This window comes from Ovis canadensis, chromosome 13 (genome assembly GCF_042477335.2).
Source record: "Ovis canadensis isolate MfBH-ARS-UI-01 breed Bighorn chromosome 13, ARS-UI_OviCan_v2, whole genome shotgun sequence".
Lineage (NCBI taxonomy): Eukaryota > Metazoa > Chordata > Mammalia > Artiodactyla > Bovidae > Ovis > Ovis canadensis.
Window position 1 is genome coordinate 42,221,861 of NC_091257.1, and position 23,752 is coordinate 42,245,612.

The window sequence follows — 23,752 nt, forward strand, 5'->3', positions numbered from 1 at the left end:
ACACTGTATGTAAATTTCAGTTGTTCTATCTCTGAACCAGCATAGGATATGTTTCTTAATATTTGCCATTCTGATGAGAATGTAGAAATGTCATATTTGAATTGACATTTTTCTGGTAACTAATAAAACTGGGCATTTTTCATATGTATGCTGACTATTTAATACCCATTTGTGAAGTGTCTTTTCAAATTTTTGCCTCATGTTTCCATTTTCATGGTCTATCTTTTATTGAATCCTTTAGCTATTCGATATATAGACATAAAACGTCTTCTGACATTTTCTTGCTTGCGTTTTCAGTATCCTAATAGTGACTTTGACAAAATTTCTCCAATTAATGCATTCCAATCTATCAAATTTGTCCTGTTACAGGGAATCCCCTGGTGGTCCAGTGGGTAGGACTTCGTGCTTTCACTACAGGAGGCATAGGTTCCCCTGACTGGGGAACTAAGATCCCACAAGTTGCATAGTGTGCCCCCAAAATATTGCCCTGTTGCAATTAAGATTTTCATGACCTATTTAAGAACTATTTATCCCAGGGGGCAAAAGTTTTATCTATTTAAATATTAATTTAAATTTATTAATTTAAATGCCTCAAAATATAGAAAAAAATAAGTGGTCTATATAGTACTATATATCCATTGTTTAAGTTCAGTTTAGTTCAGTTCAGTCACTCAGTCGTGTCTGACTCTTTGCGACCCCATGAATCGCAGCACACCAGGCCTCCCTGTCCATCACCATCTTCCAGAGTTCACTCAAACTCACATCCATCGAGTTGGTGATGCCATCCAGCCATCTCATCCTCTGTCATCCCCTTCTCCTCCTGCCCCCAATCCCTCCCAGCATCAGGGTCTTTTCCAATGAGTCAACTCTTCGCATGAGGTGGCCAAAATACTGGAGTTTCATCTTTAGCATCAGTCCTTCCAAAGAACACCCCAGGGCTGATCTCCTTTAGAATGGACTGGTTGGATCTTCTGGCAGTCCAAGGGACTCTCAAGAGTCTTCTCCAACACCACAATTCAAAAGCATCAATTTTTCAGCACTCAGCTTTCTTCACAGTCCAACTCTCACATCCATACATGACCACTGGAAAAACCATAGCCTTGACTAGACGGACCTTTGTTGGCAAAGTAATGTCTCTGCTTTTCAATATGCTATCTAGGTTGTTCAGCATCTATAAAATTTGATCAGGGCAATGTGCACTGAAATAAGTCACATTTCTATAGAACTATGAATTAAATATAATTTCCTCTAGGGCTTAACCTCCCAGAATGCTGTAAAGTTCAGTGTATGTCCTTTTAGTTTTGTCTCATCCCCTGCATAGACTCTTATCTGAATTCTGAGTTTAAGTGGTGCCAGGGAAAGAAGAGTGACAAAGCCTTTGTCCACAGGGGCACGATTCTTGCATGCCAGGCCCACCTCTCTGTCCTCAGGTATAGATGCTCAAGAATGACACTCTCATCCTCTCTCTTTAAGATATCAATCTCTGCTACTTTGTTTCTGGTCTCTCTCCAGTCTCAGGAAAAGCTAAAATTATCTCATATCTAGGTGCAAACATGCTAAGTCACTTCAGTCATGTCCGACTCTGTGCAACCCCATGGACTGCAGTCCACCAGGCTCCTCTGTCCATAAGAGTCTCCAGGCAAGAGCACTGGAGTGGGTCACCATGTCCTCCTCCAGGGGATCCTCCTGACTCAGGGATTGAACCCATGTCTGTTACGTCTACCCTGTATTGGCAGGCAGGTTTTTCACCAGTAGCACCACCTGGGAAGCCCGTGTCGTATCTAGTTGGCTTCTACATCTGCTAGCCCAAGGGCTTTCCTTCATATCCATGTACTCAACATAAGGCAGCAACCAGCTCCTTCAACAGATGTTAAGACACTGGTTGAAGAGAGGGTGACCTTTGTTCCAGAACGATACTTAAGAATAAAAATGGTAACACAAATCTATCTTTTTTGTAATATATGCCATTATAAAAGAAAATTCAAACTATGAAAGGATTGTAAAATCACCTTTAGGAATAAAATGAACTATGGTATTCAGTTATTAAAATATTTCAAATCTAAAGGTTTTTTTTAATCCTTGCAAAAGAAACAATATCTATTAATAATATCATAAAGGTAATAATGAGTAAAATACATAGTGTTTACTTATAGATGCAGATATAGATAGGAGGCAGATGAAATGTAAAGCTTAAAATCTGATTTCCTTCTGCATCCCCAACCACAGAGATCACCTTTGAGCAAAACAAATTTTACTGGTTAATAAAATCTTTTCAGAGTATTTTTATTTGTTCTTTAAATAGTTGTCAGACAAATACTGAATTAGAAAGCATAATGGTTCTTGATTTTCGTTTTTAAAAATTTAACTTCTATCAGTATGTCTCAAATTAAAAATAGCTAGACATTGTCAACACTACAGGGTGAGATAAAGGGAGGCCTTATCTCTCAGTTCTTCATTACACGACTAGCTGGACCAAAGCTAGAGTCATGATCACTATTACCTTCTTAGGAGAAGTGCAGTTCCACATGAGCCTCTGGTCTCAGTGGCTGGCATCTTCCATTTTCCTTGTTCTCAATTACTCATGGCTTTAACTTCCAGGATTCTTGTTTGAAGAACTCTGGGTTTTCCTTCCATCCACCTGTGGCTCAGATAATTTTTATCTCCTCTCCCTTTTCGATAATTAATTGCAGAAAAATTTCATTACCTTATTTTTGTATTTAATTTGGCTGTGTCGGGTCTTAGCTGTGGCACTCGGTATCTTCAGTCTTTGCTGCAGCCTGCGAGATCCTTAGTTGTGGCATGTGGGGTCTAGTTCCCCAACCAAGGATTGAACCCAGGTCCCCTGTATTGGGAGCACAGACTCTTAGCCATTGGACCATCAGGAAAGTCTCTTCATTAGCTTATTTTAAACATAATGTTATTTTATAGAAGAACCTGGACTTTTAAAACTTAACTTGATAGATAAATTGAATTTCATTTGATAGAACTTATAAGACATTGGATAAAAATGAAAATTCAGCAAATATGCAGAGAAGATAACATATTTTTTAAATGCTGTTTCCAGCTCAAAGCCATGATATTCTTCAATGCGTCCCTTCTCTTAACTCATCTGTTACTTTTGACAAACAGTAAGCATCTTTCAATTACAGTTAATATTCAGCTTCTCACTGAAGAAAAATTCAAAATAAATACTCTCTATGTTTTAGATTTGTTTCTGAGCAACCACTAGCTAGCCACTAACACAGAAAAGATGGCATATATTTTGGTGACTTGTTTGTATTTGATAAGTCATTTTTCTTCTTCTGCAGTACCCAAGCCTCTGACCTTTCTTTATCCTCACTCTACTCCCTCATCATGACAGACAGGGCAAATAGGACTCTGTGCTGGGAACAGAAAGGACATGGAGGGGTTTTTAAAGGTTATCTCCACCTCCCTCTGTGTTTTAAACAACTCGACCTTAAACGCTGGATTTTAAAATACACACCCTTCCACATGCACACACATACATACACACACACAGGATTATGTTGCTTAAAAAAGCTAAAAATGTAGTGTGAATTGTGGTTATTTCTTCCAGTAATTTGCAGAAGTATATCAACACACTCTCATTGTTCTAGAAACCTTGATGCATCGCCCTGTTGAATTTCCAGGACCTGGCTCCTTCTAGTCTGGGCTGCCAGAGTATTTTACATTTCTAGCTCCCAGCTCCACTTCTGAAAATGCATTTATTCCTCTCTCAAGAATCACTGCAAGCACTGAAAGCACCAACTCGGTGGTTTAATTACTGATCACCTATTACTAAGATGGTAACCATGTCCATATTCATTTATAAATTTGCTTTGCTCTTTTTAAAATTGCTTCCATTTTCCTGAGATCTTGATGGTGTCATGCAGTAACCCCACACTTTTTTTTGGTTGTTGTTGTTTCTTGGCAGAGTTATGGTTGCAGGATTCTAATGATCAGTTTCAGTAACTGTCTGGTAAAAATAAACTCACACTGCAAAAATAAAATGAAAGAAAGGAAGGGAGGGAGGGGAAAGTAAAAGAAAAGACAAAAAAGTAAAGGTATGGTGGCTGTTTCTACACATTGATTAAAGGTATGAAATAATCCTTTTCTTCTCCTATATATATCCCATAGCAGTAAAACAATTAACTTCTGTACATGTGTTTGCACCAATGAAAGCCTTCCTAGACTCCTACCTTTACTCTAATCAAGAACCAATATATGCCTAAAAATGGGAAAGGAAGTATAACTAAAATAAAAATATCTTCAAACAAATAGTGTTTGAGTACACTACAATGAGCAAACTGGCTGTTTCAAAGCCAAGTAATACAAGGACTAATTCCATAAAATCATAGTTAAAATATTTTTTAAAGATGAAAATTAAAGAGAATAAATCAGCACGAGAATGTCTGCTGACAACACGGAGCATGTAAAATATTAACATCCTCAGTATACACAAAGCAACAAACTGATTCACCACCTACCACTTTTTTGAAACACTTGTTGACATAGCAGAGGGAAAAGAAATCAGAAAAATAATAAAGTCTTGTATTAAGCTTTAAAATAGGAATAAACAGTGAACTTGCAAATTACTGTCTTACAAATCAGACATTAATACTTTTTGAAATAATAGAACACATATTAACAGGATATTTGTGAACATTTTGACAACAATGGAATCCTGAACTGCATACAAGGTGGGTGATAAACAAAAAAAAAAAACTCAGCCTGTAAAAAAATAATAAGCTCTTACATAAAGGGGAAGGCAGTCATTTACTGAGAAAAATAAACATATAAATGAAATACAATCTTGGATGTTTACAAAGCACTTTCCCCCCAGGAATTCAAAGCATACTCTTTAATGTGTTCAATGACTCCATAGCTTTGTGAAGGAGAGTTCTGTTGTTTTTATTTATTTGTTTGTTTTGAATTCTCTCTACAGAAAATACTTAGTATGCCTGGGATATCTGATATCTACATAATGTTTCAGCAATTTTTTAGAGTTATATTTTTAATAAAAAATGTCATTACTTTGTCTTCAAGTAATTTTATCTATACTTTTCTACTTTTGGAACTTGAAGCCTTTTTTTTTCCTGTTGTCTAAATGAATGGGTTTTTTTTATTAACTTTTTTAAAATTAATTTTTATTGGAGTATAGTTACTTTACAACGTTGCGTTAGTTTCTGCCACACAGCAAAATGAATTAGCTATACAGCTACAGTCCACAGGGTCACAAAGAGTCGGACACGACTGAAGGACCAACAGTTTCACTTTTTTTTTTTCATACATATATCTACTCTTTCATATATTTATTGGTCCATAGGGAAGAGTTGGCTTCTCAGGTGGCGTAGTCAGTGAAAGAATCTGCCTGCCAGTGTAGGCAAATGCAAGAGATGCGAGTTTGATCCCTAGGTTGGGAAGATCCCTTGAGTAGGAAATGGCAACCCACCTTCTTGCTGGGAAAAATCCCATGCAGAGGAGCCTGGAGGGCTACAATCCACGGAGTCACGAAGAGCAGGACACAACTGAGCACACACAGGGAAGAGTCATTCTTTCTTCTAAATATTTAGGTGCCTTCCATTCAAAATGCCTCTTTTAGGAAGTCACTGGGATCATCCTGATTCATGAAATCTACTCCTCACCTCAGCTCCCCTTGACCTTACTTTGCATTGTACATCTATGGCACATAGTACTTTATTTAATTTGACACTACGTACACCATAAAATAAAAACTAGATAGGAAAGTTTAATGAATGGCATAGTAGAATTTGCTGTAACTGGAAAAAAAAAAAAAGAGAGAGATCATTGATTCCTAGTGAATCATAAGACTTTTCAGTGAATTATTCACTAACTCATTTAATGATACATTGTAAGAAGACTGAACTCACATGGAACACTGCATGCTGGTCCCAAGCCCAGTCTTAAAAACCTTCAAAGGAAGACCCTTGAAAATCATGGAGATAATTCTTCACATGGCAACTGTAGCGGTAACAATAGGGTTGAATGGAAAGGGAGGTATTTGATCAGCAGTTAGCTGATAAATGGAGACAGAAAGCAGCTTGACAGAATCAATCCCCTTGTGTCCTAGCCCACACTCGCACATTCATCTCAGACTTGCCCTGCCTGCAGCTCAGGAGAGGCCCAGGCTCTTCTCAAGGCAACTCCCTCAACCTTTGCTACTGACTTAATCCATTTCTTCTCAAGGACTTTGATCCATTGGCTCTCTTTCACCCATACGATTTAAGTTCTCCCTTTTTACAGACTTCATTGGAATAGTCAATAAAAATCCTCTTGAGAGAATTATCTACACATGTCTTTGTTGTTTCCTCTTTACTTGTCTTTACCCCGGAACATTAGGATTTTAAACAGTCTGGTTAGGGTCACTAGTGCCTTTGAATTGATAATCCAATAAACACTTCTCAGTTCTTATCTTCCTTAGGTTTCTTGTAGCATTTTTGTGGGGTTTTTTTGTTTGTTTGTTTTTAACTGGAGGAAAATTCCTTTACAATGTTGTGTTGGTTTCCGCCATACAACTCAAATCAGTCAAAATTATAAAATATCCCCTCCTCCTGGATCTTCTCTCCTCTCCCCATCCAACCCCTCTAGAGTAAATATTTACTAAAGTATACCGAAAATTTCATATATAGAAAATTGCACAAATTACAATATACAGTGAAAGGGTTTTTTACAGAGTGAAAACTTCAACTGCCTTCCTTCTTTCCCTGCTTTCCTCCTCTTTTTCCTCTTCCACCTTCCTAGTTGCCTTCTTTTCTCCTTTTTCTCTCTCTTAATTCTCTCCCTTAGGGTTTCCCTTCTTAGTTCTATCTTTTCGTCTTAGTTCAATCTTATTCTTTCTTTTCAGCTTCTATTGTTGTTCTCTTTCAATATTCTTACCAGCTAGGTGTTTACATCCAGATTCTATCCTTGGACCTTTTTCATCAAAACCTAACTACCCTTCAGAGCTATCTTATCAATCCTCATAACTCTCATAGTTACCCAAGCACCTGCTGCTAAGTCACTTCAGTGGTGTCTGACTCTGTGCGACCCCATAGATGGCAGCCCACCAGGCTCCCCCATCCCTGGGACTCTCCAGGCAAGAACACTGGAGTGGGTTGCCATTTCCTTCTCCAATGCATGAAAGTGAAAAGTGAAAGGAAGTCACTCAGTCATGTCCGACTCTTCGTGACCCCATGGACTGCAGCCCACCAGGCTCCTCCGTCCATGGGATTTTCCAGGCAAGAGTACTGGAGTGGGGTGCCATTGCCTTCTCCATTGCCATTGTGCTTCTCCCAAGCACCAAAGGCATCACATCCTGTCAGCTGTTCTCCCAACCCAACAGTCATATAATCCAACTATCTCTTCAACTTCATACTTCATAAATACCTCAGACTTAACACCATCAAACTAACAGCTTAATGCTCTGGCTTCTAGAAGAAGATAGCTTGTGCTGAAGTCCTGGCACTGCTGCTTACTAAAGGTAACCTTCAATGGTCACTTAACATCAGTGTTTTCCTTTTTATTATGAAGACACACTATGATTTAGTTTTCTGTGGCTGATGCAACAAATTATGACAAACTTCACACCTTTAAACGACAGAAATTAGTCTCCTCACAGATCAAGAGGCCAGAAGTCTGAAGTCAGTATCACTGGAACAAAATCAAGATGGCAACGTGGCTTCACGCCTTCCAGAACCTCGAGGGGAGGATCTGTGGACTGCTTCTTTCGGCTTTTGCTGGCTGCTGACATTCTGTCACTAGTGACCACATCACTCCAATCTCCATGGTCACACTGCCTCCTCCTTCTGTCTGAGTCAATGTCCTCTGCTTTGGTATTACAAGGACACGTGCTGTGGCATTCAGGACACAGCAGGCTAACTCAGGATGATCTCCTCTTCTCAGAATCCGAAATTAACCATTTCTCCAAAGAATCTTTTTCAAAATAAGGTCACATTAATAGGTTTAAGAGATTAAGGTGAGGTTCTCTGTGGGGGCCAGAGTTCTGAGGCCAGCAGACTCTTCATGATGACTATAACGCTGAGTTCAGGGCTTCCTGCATAGCTCAGTCAGTAAAGAGTCTGACTGCAATACAGGAGACCTGAGTTCGATCCCTGGGTTGGGAAGATCCCCTAGAGAAGGAAATGGCAACTCACTCCACTATTCTTGCCTGGAGATGCCATGGACAGACGAGCCTGGAAGGCTAAAGTCTATAGGGTCGAAAGAGTCAGACACGACTGAGCAACTAAGTGTGCATCATGTAAATTTGGGGCCATTATTCAGCCTAATACAGATGACAGTGTCTACTTCATGCAGTTGTCATATAGTTAAAATGGATAACTCCAAATATAAAATTTAGAACACGACCTGAATAAACTCACACTCTTAGTTACTTTTATTGTTCTCAAAAGCTTCCTCTTAACAGATTCCCTTTCTCAAGAAAAACCACCCTGTGACCATGTTCTATCAATCCCATCTCCTTAATATCCCATTAACTTGGTTTCATCCTTATCATGTTTTACCTGCCACTCCATCTCATACTCAAGTCCTCCCCACTGTACCCAGAGTGCTCAGCCAGTTCAGTCACTCAGCCATGTCAGACTCTTTGGGACACCATGGACTGCAGCATGCCAGGCTTCCCTGTCCTTCATCAACTCCCAGAGCTTACTCAGACTCATTTCCATTGAGTCGGTGATACCATCCAACCATCTATCTAATCCTCTGTCGACCCTTTCTGCTCCCACCTTCAATCTTTCCCAGCATCAGGGTCTTTTCCAATGAGCCGGTTCTTCTCATTGGGTGGCCAAAGTATTGCAGCTTCAGCTTCAACATCAGTCCTTCCAATGAATACTCAGGACTGATTTCCTTGAGAATGGACTGGTTGGGTCTCCTTGCAGTCCAAGGGATTCTTAAGAGTCTTCTCCACCACCACAGTTCTAAAGCATCAATTCTTTGGTGCTCAGCTTTCTTTATTATCCAGTTCTCACATCCATACATAACTACTGGAAAAACCATAGCTTTGACTAGATGGATCTTTGTTGACAAAGTAATGTCTCTGCTTTTCAATATGCTGTCTAGGTTGGCCATAGTTTTTCCTCCAAGAAGGAAGCATCTTTTAATTTCATGGCTGCAGTCACCATCTGCAGTGATTTTGGAGCACAAAAAATAAAGTCTCTCACTGTTTCCCCATCTATTTGCCATGAAGTGATGAAACCACATGCCATGATCTTAGTTTTCTGAATGTGGATTTTTAAGTCAGCTTTTTCACTCTCCTCTTTCACTTTCATCAAGAGCCTCTTTAGTTCTTCTTCACTTTCTGCCATAAGGGTGGTGTCATCTGCATATCTGAGGTTACTGATATTTCTCCCGGCAATCTTGATTCTAGTGTGTGCTTCATCCAGACCAGCATTTCATATGATGTACTCTGCACATAAGTTAAATAAGCAGGGTGACAATAGACAGCCTTGACATAGTCCTTTCTCAATTTGGAACCAGTCCATTGCTCCATGTCCGGTTCTACCTGTTGCTTCTTGACCTGCATACAGATTTCTCAGGAGGCAGGTAAGGTGGTCTGGTATTCCCAACTCTTTCAGAATTTTCCAGTTTGTTGTGAGCCACACAATCATAGGCTTAGCATAGTCAATAAAACAGAAATACATTTTTTTCTGGAACTCTCTTTCTTTTCCTATGATCCAGCAGATATTGGCAATCTGATCTCTGGTTCCTCTGCCTTTTCTAAATCCAGTGTGAATATCTGGAAGCTCACAGTTCACATAGTGTTGAAGCCTGGCTTGGAGAATTTTGAAAGTAAAAACTGGTCATTGTCTTCAACTTAGCACATTTTTTGAATCTTCTCTTTGGTCTGTTTTCAGTTAAGTTCAGTTCAGTCACTCAGTCACGTCCAAAAATCTTCTCTTTGGTCTGTTTTCAGTTAAGTTCAGTTCAGTCACTCAGTCACGTCCAACTCTTTGCAACCCCATGAATTGCAGCATGCCAGGCCTCCCTGTCCATCACCAACTCCCGGAGTTCACTCAGACTCATGTCCATCGAATCAGTGATGCCATCCAGCCATCTCATCCTCTGTCATCCCCTTCTCCTCCTGCCCCCAATCCCTCCCAGCATCACAGTCTTTTCCAATGAGTCAACTCTTCGCATGAGGTGGCCAAAGTACTGGAGTTTCAGCTTCAGCATCATTCCTTCCAAAGAACACCCAGGACTGATCTCCTTTAGAATGGACTGGTTGGATCTCCTTGCAGCCCAAGGGACTCTCAAGAGTCTTCTCCACCACCACAGTTCAAAAGCATCAATTCTTCAGCGCTCAGCTTTCTTCACAGTCCAATTATGACATCCATACATGACCACTGGAAAAACCATACCCTTGACTAGATGGACCTTGGTTGGCAAAGTAATGTCTCTGCTTTTGAATATGCTATCTACGTTGGTCATAACTTTCCTTCCAAGGAGTAAGCGTCTTTTAATTTCATGGCTGCAATCACCATCTGCAGTGATTTGGGAGCCCAAAAAAATGAAGTCTGACACTGTTTCCTCTGTTTCCCCATCTATCTCCCATGAAGTGATGGGACAAGATGCCATGATCTTCGTTTTCTGAATGTTGAGCTTTAAGCCAAATTTTTCACTCTCTTTCACTTTCATCAAGAGGCTTTTAGTTCCTCTTCACATTCTGTCATAAGGGTGGTGTCATCTGCATATCTGAGGTTATTGATATGTCTCCTGGAAATCTTGATTTCAGCTTGTGCTTCTTCCAGCCCAGAGTTTCTCATGATGTACTCTGCATATACGTTAAATAAGCAGGGTGGCAATATACAGCCTTGGCGTACTCCTTTTCCTATTTGGTCTGTTTTAGCTCCACACAATTTTGTCATGGCTCCCACACCATCATGCCCCCACCTTTCTAGATTGAAACTAGCATTCAAGCCTTGACTTTCATGTCATGTTGCCCAAGAAATTTGCTCCTCTCTTCCTTCACCATATCCAAAGGATTCTTCTAACAGACATATTGATATTTATTCCTTCTACAAACTAGTACATGCTTAAGATTGAGAACACAAACATAAATGGGAAGAACAAATCTGCCTATTAGATCTATTTCTTTTAATTTAACCTTTTTATTCTACTGCCTTTGCTTGGATTTAAGAATGTTGCCTATAGCAAGAAATATGCAGGATAGTCCATCCTCAAAGCTCTGATCTTTATGGGTATAATGCTTGTCCATTCATACAGGGATAAAAAGTTGCAGAACAGAGAATAACATGTATCCTGGAGGTTTACAGGAACATCATGACCTGAACCTCCATGGACAGCTGCAAGAACAGAGGTCTCCACACCAAGAAGTTTGCAACAATCAACCACATTCTTCCCTCACCTTGCCTTTAAAAATGTTTTTGCTGAAACCCTCTAGGGAGTTCAGGATTTAAAGGCATGAGCCACCCATTCGCCCCTAGTGGTCCTGCAATAAACATTTCTCTTATCCAGACTCTGCCAGTTCAACTTCTTTGGCCTCACTCTGTATCAGATACTCACACTTGCATTTTGGTAACACAAAGAGAATGAGACACAGTACAACAGGTGAAGCAACAATTGTGGTAAGTTTATAAAATGGTCCTTCAAATGTACACCCATTTTCTAATCCTTGCAAATCTATAATTATTATCTTCAATGATGAAAAATGTGACTGGCGTCCAGAGCTGCTAAAAGAATAGATTATTTTAAACCCACTAAGGTTGTGGTAATTACTGTAACCCTGTAACAGTAACCTTAAGACATTAGTGCAACAATGCAAGAAGTCAGCATGCAGCCCTACATCCTCTAAGACCCAAAGGGAAGCAAGAAAGAATGAAATGTTCAGGAAACTACACGCATTTTGGTACTTCTGAAATCTTATGTCAGGAGTATCTACCAAAGAAGCTGAAGATAAGCCACTGACAATTCTAAAATAGTATTCTATATCATGGTCCGTACACAGGTTGGAAAAGAATTTCTATGAGGCAGAATGAGAGTTTATTAGAGCGGGAGATGATACTATTAGAACAATGGGCCAGCTCAAGGGAGAACCAACCTTGAACAGGGTTTCTTAGTCCACTTACATGCCCAGGGTACAAGGAGTGGGATAGGGGTCTAGTGGGTCATTTGCTGATTGGATGAGGCATGTACACTAGGTAGGGAAAGAGTTGGGCAAATACCTTCTCCCTGTGGTGTAGGAGGTAGACAGTTTATACTGCTCAGGAGGACCTGAAATCTGTTAATAGTTACAACATGGGGGAAGGAAGGACTATAAGGGTCTGGTTTTTCTGTTCCTGCATTCCAAGACCCTTCTTGGTTTTATCTGCTCTTTTGTCCTTGGGTCACCATATCTATTTAAAATGTATGGTGGCTGTGTTGCAGTGGGACAAGATGGTTTACAGGGAGACCACTTAGAAAGTTGCAAGGATGAAGAGGAGACAGATTAAAGACCTTTTAGTAGATACAATCAGTAGGACTTACTGACTACTTAGCTGTGTTGGAAGGAGGACAGAAAGAGAAGAAGAAGGAAACTCAATTTTCCAGCTTCTGTGACTGCTTCGCTCAGGGTGAGGAATTACAGGAACTGCAGGTGAAAATACATAACATGGTTGAATAAAGTTTGAAATTCAGGGTATAAGTCTAACCTGACGATGTAGATTTGAGAGCTCCAGAATTTATAACACATTATTGAAAGTGAAAGTGAAAATGTTAGTCATTCAGTTGTGTCTGACTCTGCAACTTCATGGATTGTAGCCCATCAGGCTCCTCTGTCCATGAAAAGGCAAGAACACTGGAGTGGATAGCCATTCCCTTTTTCAGGGGATCTTTACAACTCAGAGATCGTACTCAGGTCTCCCACACTGCAGGCAGATTCTTTACCGTCTGAGCCACAGGGAAACCCAATAACCTCTTTTTCTACAAAGAGAAGTTCTACTGAGTAATGTTTTACTAAAAATAGATCAAATTTTACATAATAAAAATGCCAATATGCAAACAAATATATTAATTCACTTATTAAACCTACATTGGAAGTCTTCTGTATCTTCAGCTAAGGACTGAGAATGTGAAGAGTGATAAGACATAGACCCTTTCCTTAAGAAGTCTGGAGAAAGATAAAGGCATTAAAATACAAAACACATTATTACATGTATGTGTTACTATCATGAAATTCCAGGCCTTCAAAACAAAATGAGCTGCTGTATTTGTTAAAAATGCATGTTTCTGTGATAACCATCCTTCATTAAAAACTTAAACAGCAAGTTCCAACTTCTTTCCTTTCTAAATGCACGGAAGAGTAAAACTCAAACAGATTTTGTTAAGAATAAATCACCAAAGTTAATTTTATTACATTCTACTTATGAATAAAAACAGGGTGGGTCCTAGCTACTTTTTACTATATTTAACTGGAATTCCCTACAAGATTTTTCAAATTATATTTTTTAACTGTGTCATCCAAAAGGTTTTGTGGGGGAAGTAAGCAAAAACACAAATTGATGTCTATTTCCTCTCATTTTCCATGTGTTTCCTTTGGTTAAATAAATACTCTAAAAATATAAAATGTTTCATGTGTTAGAAAAACTCTCTGAAAGGCACACATATTGTTCGCACTCAATTACTTCACCAGCAGATTTATAATAGTGGCAGCAGGGTTGATAAATCCTGCCTCAACCCAAAAAAACTACTTGTCAGACTATAATTTGATTGTACAATACAACATCATAAAAGCAAATTGATAAGACAAATTTTAAATCAGCAAACATGAATTTCCCCCATGGTGGACAGGCACACCCACTTCGTGTCACCCTTTCTACCCCTGAAATTTTCCACAGGAAGCAACCTGAGGTGGCCGTTTGAATGGCAGGGACTTTCAAGCATTGTCTTGCTTCCAGGGACATGTAAACCCTCTTATTGCAATGGATAAACAAGAGAGCCTTAAATGGGAAAAAATATAGTGATCTGTCGTAAAGTGTTCGCCTTAATTGCCAGCAGTATATTTCAGTGACTGGTTTTGAGTTCCATTTGCACATCATACTGAGTGTAAGTGCTGCCATCTGAGGTTTTTTTAAGTCAGGGAGTGATTTACAGGACCACAGAGTCCATCTACAAAGCACCTCTAAAGATGAGATTGCTGTAATCTTAGGTGTAATCAAATGTAGATTTCATCCATAGTGATAAAAATCTGTATCCAACACATCAATGGAAATATCACATATAACATCCCATTGAAGCAAAGCTCTATTTAGCAAGTTGGCTTGAGTATGTGCTACTAGGTGACCGATATCGAAGGAACTTTTTATCTGGGTGACAGGTAGCTGTTTATCTGTGGTATCTCTAGGATGCTAGGATTCATTAAATCCAGTCGTTTGGCTGGACCACAGGCATCTTCCAGACATCTTCTAGCAGATATGGAGCTGTTATGTTATTGCCTATCAAACTGAACCTAGAGACCTGGAAAGAGTCTTCTTCTTCCTGGACGAGCAGGATGAGGGGCTACAACCTGGCTCATTTACTAGCCATGTATTATTTCGTTTAGAAGCATTTATTGGGTACTTTGAGAGAGTCAACTGTTGTGACAGGTCTGGGAACACAAATACATTTACTGCACAGAAGTTAATTACAGCCTTGCAGTGGGACGGGTTTGGGGAAGGGGAGAGTAGGGGAAGGAAAGATTAGGGAGAGAGAGGAGAAATGCCCCACAACACACAGGGGATAAAATCCACTTCTTAGAAAAATATCCTTGTTGATTCTATTTATTTTTATAGGTGCTAGTGAAATAACAGGGGAAAAGGTAAGTAATCTCAATTCTTTCATTTAATGAAAACCTTAAGTTATTTTTAAGAGAACACTCATCTACTTTTAAAAAATATTTAAAGTCATTTCTTCATGTTTTAAATATCTTGATTCAGCTTTAAATTTTCTAAAAAGAATAAAAGAAAATAGGAACTTCCCTGGTGGTCCAGTGGCCAAGACTCTGTGCTCCCAATGCAGGGGGCCAGAGTTTGATCCCTGGTCAGGGAACTAGATTCCGCGTGCCTCAACTAAGACTCAGCACAGCCAAATAAATAAATATTTTTTAAAAAATACATAATACAAACCAAATGCTTTTGTGTTCTTAAAGAAAACTAATTAAACAATTAATATACAATAATGGTGATAACATTTATTATGCGCTGGCCAGTAGGCTGAGCTCTTGTATATTCTCTCCCTTTGTTCCTATAGCAAGCTTATGGGCAGATAGTATGTTACTCAAATTATATGGGTGAGGAAAGTGAGTCTCAGAAGGGTTATTGACTTGAGACTGTTAGATGAAACCAAAATCTGCTTGACTCCAAAATCATGCTGGTTATCACTGGACCATAACCTTTTTCCAGAGCTGGGTAACACTACCTGTGAAAATCTTGAATCCAAAGAAAGTCCTAAAGTCTCATTGCTGCCTAGGATTTCAGAGCCAGCAGTGATCTTTAGTGAAAGTGAAATAATACAGATTAAGTGAAAGTGAAAGTCGCTCAGTTGTGTCCGACTCTGCGACCCCATGGACTGTATAGTCCAGTAGGACTACATACACAATCACTTGCTCAAACTGGAAATAAGGGACTTTTCCCCATTTTGTTCTCTTCCTTCTAACCTGTCACCAATCTTGCTAATTTGACCTACAGAATATTTTCCAGTTAATATTTTCCAGTCACTGCCTACGTCTTCATCTTCATGGTCACTGCCTTAGTCAAGGATGATCCTGTCATCTTCAACCTGAACTACTCTCACAGCCATTTAACTTTCTCCTTAAATCCTCCCCTCATTCTCCCTAGCTCTACTAGTCAGAGCCGTCTTTGGACCAACATCGGTGTCACCCAGGGTCTTGTTAGAAATGTAGAACCTCAGACTCTCAGGCTCACTCCAGACACACAAAACCAGAAACTATATTGTCAGGTCTCCAGGGGATACCTCCGGACATTGCAGTAGAGTGAGTTGTAAAGTCTGTTTTGTAATTTGCTAGGGATGGGAGTAAGGTGGATGGGGCAGGGGTGCAACCACTGACTTTATTGAAATTGATTAAGAACAAACCAGTGTGAGAAAAGCTGGTCTGCAGTACCAGAAAAGCTGGTCTGCAGAAGCTGTGGAGCCAGAAGACTCAATTTAACCTTTTTATACAAACGATTAATTCTCCCCTTTACGATACTGTCTTTTATTTGAGGCACCCATATTTCCCTGGGAAAAGCTGTCCAGATGTATGTAGCTCTATCCTTAGTTACTATTTTCTTCAGTGGCTTTTGTTCTTTTTCTTCTCTTCCTTTTTTTTACATCATCACTATCAAAGTGTGGGGCCTCATTGTCAGGGCAACTGGTCCTGGGATTGTCACAATTTTCCTAACACTGTAACTTTACTGGCTTCTTTTTGGTCTCACTTTTTTTTTTTTTTTTTACTTTACAATATTGTATTGGTTTTGCCATACATCAACATGAATCTGCCATGGGTGTACACATGTTCCCAATCCTGAAACCCCCTCCCACCTCCCCCCCCCCGTACCATCCCTCTGGGTCATCCCAGTGCACCAGCCCCAAGCATCCTGTATCCTGCATAAAACCTAGACTGGTGATTCATTTTTTATATGATCTTATACATGTTTCAATGCCATTCTCCAAAATCATCCCACCCTCTCCCTCTCCCACAGAGTCCAAAAGACTGTTCTATACATCTGTGTCTCTTTTGCTGTCTCGCATACAGAGTTATCGTTACCATCTTTCTAAATTCCATATATATGCATTAATATACTGCATTGGTGTTTTTCTTTCTGGCTTACTTCACTCTGTATGATCGGCTCCAGTTTCATCCACCTCATTAGAACTGATTCAAATGTATTCTTTTTAATGGCTGAGTAATACTCCATTGTGTATATGTACCACAGCTTTCTTATCCATTCGTCTGCTGATGGACATCACTATTGAAAGAATGAACATCATTCTACAGGCTAAGTTTTGTCCATGTCTCTGTAAGTTTTCACTGCTCTTCTGGCTAAGTATTTACACTAACTCATCTTCTCTCCACTGGTCAACCTTGTTTCCTTACCTCCTCCTCTGACTTCTAATGGAGTCCTTCTCTGAATTTCTCCTCTGACATTCTATTTTAAAATATATTTGGATCATCACACTTCCCTGCTTCCAGGTCTTCCATTGCATTGCACTGTGCTTACATTTAAAAAAGTTTAACTTGGCTTCTCATAAACTTTGCAGGAATTCATCCTCACCTACTTGCTGCTGGCTCTCCTCTGTCACTTAGTATCTCTGAAAACAAAGATCTCTTTCTGTTCCTGAAACTCACCAACATACATACTCCTCTGTCCCCATCCTCTACCTTTTGTATGTTTGTGCCTAACTTTTGTCCTCTTCATATTTCTGTTTAAGAGACAGCTTTTCTCTCAGTGGGCTTCTCTTGTGGCTCAGCTTGTAAAGAATCTGCCTGCAGTGTAGGAGACCTGGGTTTGATCCCTGGGTTGGAAAGATCTCTTGGAGAAGGGAAAGGCTACCCACTCCAGTATTCTGGCCTGGAGAATTCCATGGACTTATAGTCCATTGAGTCACAAAGAGTCAGACATGACTGAGAGACTTTCACTTTCTTCTCACTCTGCTATCCTTTCTTAGAGGACACTGAAGGTAACACAGTAGGTAATCATCTCTAAGCCTGTATGTATTAGTTTGTTTAGGCTTGAGATCCTATAAAAATATAGTCTGTTTTTATTTTGTTCATCATTATGTCCTGCCATGTAGATTGTAATCTATCGCTTCATTATAATCTATCTACCCATCTATTGTTTCTAAGGAAAGGATCCAATCCAGTTTCTTCAATGGACAGGTGAGAAAACTGAAGCCCAGAAGGATTAAGTCAACTGGATAAAAGGCCATAGTTTGGGGCATAGCAGGGCCAGATTTTCTGGCTCTCAATGCAATGCTTTCCATTACACCTCCACTGCCTGTATGCAGACTCAGCAATCTAAGACAAGTCCTGATAATTGGAAATGACTTGGGAGATGTCAGCTTTAATCAGGTAACTCAACTAACCCTTCTGAAGTGATCACGGACGCTGGGCTCCACTGGTCAGCAAAGCCAGCAGTGTGAAAAAACGGCTGTATTTCATTGACTGAGGCCAGGAAGTCTGAGATAAATAAAGAAGGAATGCTTTGCACTGACTCATGAATCCACTCCAGCAAAGTTGGTGGAAGTGAAAGCAATAGTGGTAAACCAAAATCTGACTCACCGGCCACCAAGTCTGATTCCTCCTGCTGAGGAGTATCTGGTCTCAGGCTCCACTGAGCGGCTTCTCAGCAAATCAAGAGATCCAGCATCCCACCCTGTCAGCCTCCATTGGCCTTCACGGATGATGTCTGTGGGTGAGGTGCCATGAGGAATGTGTCTCTCCCTCCCTCCACATTCAGGAGAGGCATATCTGGATGAAGAGAACATTTTTTTCCCTAAGAACAAAATAAAAAAACAGTGTTTAAACACCAAACTGGCAGATGCACTTAATCTTACTTATAGATTTGCTTGTCAAATTAAGAAAACGTCTTTGTCCTAATAGCATGGGTTGGGTCAGGTCAACATAGGTCTATTTCTCCAAGAACCTGCAACAACAGCAAAAAAAATCAAGGCAATGTTCTTGGGAATTAGAATGCCAACACCACCACTAAGTACTAAAAATGAGGAAAATATTTATCCTAAAAGGACCCAGTTTACAATCTTGAGAGCCAGCATAGAACAATGAAGACAGTATTTGAAGACTTTCAGCAAAAATACTTAAAATGTCAGTATAAAACCAGTTATATCACTAACTTTAGTCACCTAAGACAGTGGTAACCAAGCTTTTTGGCACCAGGGACCAGTTTTACGGAAGAGAAAACAATTTTTCTGAGGATCCAGACCAGGAAGTAGGGGAAACAGTTTCAGGACAGTTCAAGCACATTACATTTATTGTGCACGTTATTTCTATTATTATCATCAGCTCTAGCTCAGATGATCAGGCATTAGATCCCAGAGGTTGGGGACCCCTGACCTAGGACATCTCCTGGGTTTCCTGCCGAGGACTATGATCTTGGGGGTGGGTTGGCCTGGGTCTAACCTGGCATGCAATAGGCATGGTGGTTAGATGGCTAAAGCTGTGAGAGCCAGTATTCTGCAGTGGAGAACAGGAAAGCTGGAAATGACACCCACTGCCTGGGTGCATCTCTACCGTTCATCTTGCATTGCTGAAAACACTCTGCTTCATTGAATCAGGAAACCACCCTTGCTCTAAACCAAAAGCATATGTGGTTGGCATGTCCTTCTCAGCAGTGATAAGGATGGTTGCTTGTGCCATGGGATTGGCCATTCACAAACTGAACATGCTCCGAAGGTGTCCCTGTGCTGAACAGGCTGTGTAATGAGGGTTAATTGCGAGGTTAATAGAATGATAAGGACTTCACCGTCCTTAGCAGCTGCAGATAAAACTACAGCAAAACCACTCACATGTGGAACTCATTTAGGGGCTGCCTCAACCTGGGCACCTATAAGAACTAGTAATAGGAAGCACGTAATTGCATGTGTGGTATAAACAGCCTCTTAATGATAGCTCCAAAAAGCACTTCTTCCTGCTACATGATGCAGAGCATTCATGATTGGCCTGTATGCGATTTCTGAGTAATTAAAACAAGATTAGGGACTTCCCTGCTGGCTCAGTGGTAAAGAATCGCGTGCCAAGACGAGAGACACAGTTCGATCCCTGGACTGGGAAGATCCTACATGCCAAGGAGCAACTAACCCCTTGCACCACAACTATTGAACCTGTGCTCTAGAGCCCAGGAGTCACAACTGCTGAAGCTGACGCACCCTAGAGCCTGTGCTCCACAGTAAGAGAGGCCACTGCAGCGAGAAGCCCCCACACTGCAACTAGCGAGTAGCCCCTGCTCACTGCAAACACAGAAAAGACTGAACAGCAATGAAAACCCAGCACAGCCAACAATAAATGACATTCTTAAAATTTAAAACAAAACCAGATTAGGAAGAGTATTGCAGCCAAACATGCTCTTCCATAATAAACCCAAATGAGGATTAATTAACCTTCCTGTTCACCAAGTGTCTACTGAGTGCTTAGTGCTCTGTGTGTGTGCACATGTGTGTGTGTGTACGTGTGTGTGTGTGTGTCATTGGTGAAAGAAGGCTAGACAGCTCTTGAAAACTCCCTGTTAGATGTAGATATACTGCTCTGTCTCAGTTTGAAAGCTGACACCATTAATAGAGGCCACTCATTCTGGGCATCTGTGCAGACCCAGACAAGAATAGTAGTTTTCACTACAAAGGATGAAAGTAAAGCAAGCAATAGAGATTGTTTAGATTTCTTTTTTATGAATGCGAAAAGCCAAGAAATAAACCATAGAGAGGATAAATAGCTTCCCTTGGCACTTTCCTGACTGTTAGCTTCAGGTTGGTAAGTAGGTGGGATGGGAAGGGTAGCCACGGACAAGGCTTTCCCAGGGGTTGCAGTGTGCTTGTTTGCTTCTACAGATGACACGTGTGGGAGGGACACGATGAAGGATGTGGCTGAGCTTTCAGAGGTAACAGTGAACATTCTGTACAAACAGCAAGCCGGTAGCATTTGTTCCACCAAGGAGAAGATGCCACGTTGTGGTCAAAACCCAGTGAACTCGGTGGAGACATACAAATTCCACTTCAAGTGGAATCCACTCCCTACTCCCCATGTCAATTGGACAAATCACTGGAAGTCTCTGGAATTCAGTTCAGCTATTAATAAGATTATTCTTTAGACTGACTACATGATACAAATTTTCAAGAAAATGAATTAATTTGCTTCACTGCAGACCACAAAATTTTGAGACAAAGAAATTATGTCTCTTTATTAAAACTCTATGAAAAAAAGATAACCCTTTCTTTGAGGATTTGTTGGTTAAATGTGTTTAAGTCAAATAAATTATTTTACCATATGCCTTATTCAGACATTTTTAAAGCAATTATTTTGAATGAGCATGTGCAATTTTACCAAAGCTAAAGCCTATCTTTTTCAACCACATTCAATAAACACCTTAACTTCCAAACTGAGTCTCCATTCCACGTGTTGATTTTGTTTTAAATCTTACAAGAGTGTCTGGAAATACTAAATAATTTTTGAACGTCTATGCTCAAACCCATTTATGACATTCTTTGCCATACACACATAAATTTATTGACTTATCCATTAATTCAACAAATTTGTTTTTGTTTTTTCACACACTGTATGCTTGGAAGTGTTCCAGGAGCTGAGGGACTCAGAAGAGAATGAAATCAAGTTTCTGTTCGTAAGCTTACATTCTGGTCAGGGGTGGATAGGTTGGGAAAGATTATGTACATAATTATATGTATAATCATTATATACATGTTTATACACATGTCACATGTGTGTTTAGTCAATCGGTCACATCCAACTACTTGTGACCCTATGGACTGTAACCCACCAGGCTCCTCTGTCCATGGGGATTCTCCAGGCCAGAACACTGGAGTGGGTTGCCATGCCCTCCTCCAGGGGATCTTCCCAACCCAAGAATTGAACCCAGATCTCCCACATTGCAGGTGGTTTCTTTACCATCTGAGCCACCAGGGAAGCCCTGGTGATTATGTATATTATATTATCATTATATGTATGTTTATATATCTCATGTGAAGTTGAAGTTGCTCAGTCGTGTCCGACTCTTTGCGACCCCATGGACTGTAGCCTACCAGGCTCCTCTGTCCATGGGATTCTCCAGGCAAGGGTACTGGAGTGGGTTGCCATCTCCTTCTCCAGGGGATCTTCCCTACCCAGGGATTGAACCTGGGTCTCCCGCATCGTGGGCAGACGCTTTAACCTCTGAGAAGGGAAGCCTGGTGACATATGACATACATATTTGTATATGGGTGTCAAAGTGTGTATGTATGTATGTATCTATGTAATTACCTATCAACCTAACTTCTGATTTGTAGCTACTGATAGGACTCTGAAATTTTAAAAAGTTTCCCCTTTTTGGTTAAAAAAAATTTTTTTTAGGTGTTCTTCTGGGTTGACTTACAACAGAGCAGGAAGCAGAGCAGGAAGAGCCCTCCGTCCTGGCTTTCCTCCTACTCCAGGCTGCCCATCTATCAGGCACAACTGGGACCACCATACATGCTGGTGTTGCTGAGAATGATGTGCGGGAAAGCGCTGGTCAATATGGGGTGGTGAGGGAAGGACTCTTGGGATAAGGTGACATATAGACAGAGACCTGTGGGAGGAGGGGGCAGACCCTGCAGATTTCTGGAAGAAGCACATCCTAGGCTGAGGTAGGTGTGTTCTCAGAAGAGCAAGGGAGCCAGGGTCCCACTGAGTGAGTCCCAGGGAGTCTGGGTCCCACTGAGTGAGAGGCAGCAGAGAATTCAAGCCATGAAGAGACCTTTTGTTTTGGGAAATGGAAAGCCACTGACAGGTTTGGGGCAGAGAAATGATACAGTCCCACTTATTTTAAGAGGATCCCTCTGAGCAATTGCATGAAGGACACACTGTGGGAGGGGCAGGGCAGGTGGAAGTAGGGAGGTCGGTGCGGAATTTACCACAGTCGTGCGAGCGAGAGGTAATGGTTAGATAAGCATAATATTGGAGGAGGTGGTGATAAGCAGTCCTAATGTAAATGTATTCTGAGGAAAACAAAGAAAGAGGGGAGGCAAGAAAGTTCATCGCTTTTGAGGAATCAACTGAATGAACACAGAGTTGCCACTGATGGAGATGAGGAACTCTTGAGGTATGGAGTAGGTTTTGTGGGGGAAATCAAGAGTTTGGTTTTGATTGTATGCAGTTGAGTTGCCTCTGTGGACACTCATGTGGAGATATCAAATAGGCAATAATATCTCAAGTTCAGAGGAAAGGCTGAAGCAAGAGAGTACAGTAACAACCTCGTGTTGTTACCACTTAGGGACATTGAGTCTTCCGGCTGGTTCTCGGTGACCTTATTCTGGAAGATTTTGCTATCTGGAGTTTATTCACACATATTGAGGGGCTTGGAAAAAAAACTCCTTAGGTAACTGATTCTCTCAACTTGTTTAGAGAATGTAGAGGCTCTAAAAAGTTATTTTGCCTTCCTCTTATTAAAAAACACAACTCTTCTAACAGGGGTGCAAGTCACACTGTGAGGTAATGATGAAAATGTGTTCTCCTTTAAAAAAGCATTCCAGGACCTTCAGAGAGAGAGTATTCCATTCTTCCAGGAATATGTTAACCTCCAAAAGGTCTGCATGTGAAAGACAGAGTGTGGCACAGCCTGTTCTGCCTTCTCCCACCATCCATGCATATCCATCTTTGGTGTATGGTCCAAATTACACCTCCTGTACGAATAATGCCTTTGATGGCCATTATAATCATGTCTGCCTTCTCCTCTGATCTCCTACGTTACCTGGTCTGTAAGGTTATACTTATTCCTTTCTGACTATCCCATGACCTCTGTTTGATTGGATATGCCCCATACTACACTTGCATTTTTCAGAAGCTGACCTCTTGGCCTCAGTTTCCTCATCTGTAAGGAAGTTGAAAGCCTAGCATGGATGCTATGACATGAACCTACAACATGCAACCTTGCAGCTGTGTTATTGATGTCCTAACATTAGTGAAAAGTATTCTACGTGTCACTGCTCAACACATGGTAGATACAATTCATGAATATGTACATATAATTATTTTTACCCCTTCAGTATTTTTATGCATTTGTCTTTT

The 23,752-nt window shown here is 40.5% G+C and overlaps 1 long non-coding RNA gene across 1 annotated transcript in view; it reads left to right on the forward strand.

Annotated features, from left to right (window-relative positions):
- LOC138417409 (uncharacterized) overlaps positions 1-18,520 on the forward strand; it is a 73,565-nt gene extending 55,045 nt beyond the window's left edge. The window contains exon 2 of the long non-coding RNA XR_011248113.1: positions 17,834-18,520. This is a non-coding gene — a long non-coding RNA (uncharacterized lncRNA). The remainder of the gene's footprint in view (positions 1-17,833) is intronic.
- Positions 18,521-23,752: the final 5,232 nt, after the last annotated feature.